We start from the raw sequence: 1,787 nt of genomic DNA, 5'->3' as shown, positions 1-1,787 counted from the left end.
ATCGGAACTCGTCTGTCACCTAGTGCTAGCCTTAGTACCACAGCTGTCAGCAACCCAGAAGCTCTTGGTGGTGCGCTAGGAACAACTTGAAGAACAAAAGGACGATGACCAACAACAACAACCACTCCAGTTAAAGATGCCGCCGCCGCCCTTTCTGGCATTCGATCGAAAACTGGAGTCCTGGAACAACTGCATAAAGCGACTAGAGCAACACTGTGATATACCACGGATATCAGGTTATGTGGAACGAAAACCATTTTATTAGCATATGCAGGCTACATAAGTTGTCACCTATGTCTCAACCAGTGAGTGTCTGTTGTTCTGACTTAACGACAGAATAAGAGAGAAGTGCTTACGAATTAATTGGATTCGTATGTTCCTGTTGCTGCTGGCAACATCCGAGTTTTCCAGTGATTCACGAAGTGATATCAGAGCTACAAACCTTTGCAGACTCACTAATGATATGACTATGGTACACTTCCCAGACAATAGATTAAAGAAGAATCTGATTATGCTAATCAACCAAAGTGGAGAAGACTGTCTGCTGGAGCAAAACAGTGAAAAGATACTGGCTTATTCATTACAAAATTGCCGTCACGACCAAGCAAACAGCAGGGCCAAACGTGGAAAACACAGGGAATGCCTGCTACGCGACTGAAACAGTCAGAAAAACAGTTTAGACAAAAGAGGCTATTGTTTGTATCAGAACGTACACTGAGGTGATGGGATACCTCCTATTATCGCGCCGGGCCACAATTAGCCGGTGCAGTGCAGCATCTCGTAGTAGCATGGACTCAACACATAGTTGGAAGTCTGCTGCAGGATTATTGAGCCATGCTGACTCTAACAAACAACAGCCCAATTCCATCTGTGCAGGCCACGAAGGTCAAACGGTCCCGGCCACCGTGTCATCCTCGGCCCACAGACGTCATTGGATGCGGATATGCATGTGCCCAGCACGCCGCTCTCCCGACCGTATGTGGCAGTTTACAACACCGGAGCCTCTACTTCTCAATCAAATAGATCCTCAGTTTGCCTCACAAGGGCTGAGTGCACCCCGCTTGCCAACAGCTCTCGGAAGACCGGATGGTCACCCATCCAAGTGCTGGCCCAGCCTGACAACGCTTAACTTCGGTGATCTGACGGGAACCGGTGTTACTACTGCGGCAAAGCCGTTGGCATGCTGACTCTATAGCCGTCCTTAACTGCAACAGTGTTGCCGGTGCAGAATTTTGTGCATGAAATGATCTCTTCATTATGTCCCATAAATATTCAACGGGATTCGTGCCAGGCCATCTGGATGGAAAAACCATTTGCTCGAATTGTCCAGAATGTTCTTCAGACCAGTCGCGAAGAATTGTGACCCAGTAACATGGCGCATTATCATCCATAAAAATTCCATCGTTGTTTGGGAACATGAAGTCCATTAATGGCTGCAAATGGTCTCCAACACCACCAGCTTGAGGAGTGTCTTTTTGACAACTTGGATCCCTGGATTCGTGAGCTTTGCGACTCACTCGGAGCCTACCATCGGAACTTAGCAACTGAATTCGGGACCCATCTGAGAAGACCACGGTATTCTGGTCGTCTAGGGTCCAACTGAAATGGTCACGAGCCCAGGAGAGGTACTACACCTACATCTACATTTATACTCCGCAAGCCACCCAACGGTGTGTGGCGGAGGGCACTTTGTAGCCACTGTCATTACCTCCCTTTTCTGTTCCAGTCGCGTATGGTTCGCGGGAATAACGACTGTCTGAAAGCCTCCGTATGCGCTCGAATCTCTC

The 1,787-nt window shown here is 48.2% G+C and overlaps 1 pseudogene; it reads right to left on the bottom strand.

The window, feature by feature from the left end:
* Nucleotides 1–1,062: 1,062 nt before the first annotated feature.
* On the bottom strand, nt 1,063–1,180 carry LOC126163877 (5S ribosomal RNA; annotated as a pseudogene).
* Between the last annotated feature and the right edge of the window lie 607 nt (nt 1,181–1,787).

Source organism: Schistocerca cancellata, chromosome 2 (genome assembly GCF_023864275.1).
Source record: "Schistocerca cancellata isolate TAMUIC-IGC-003103 chromosome 2, iqSchCanc2.1, whole genome shotgun sequence".
In the NCBI taxonomy this organism is placed as follows: Eukaryota; Metazoa; Arthropoda; class Insecta; order Orthoptera; family Acrididae; genus Schistocerca; species Schistocerca cancellata.
Note: the sequence above shows the minus strand (reverse complement) of the source record. Positions and strands in the feature narration are given on the sequence as shown.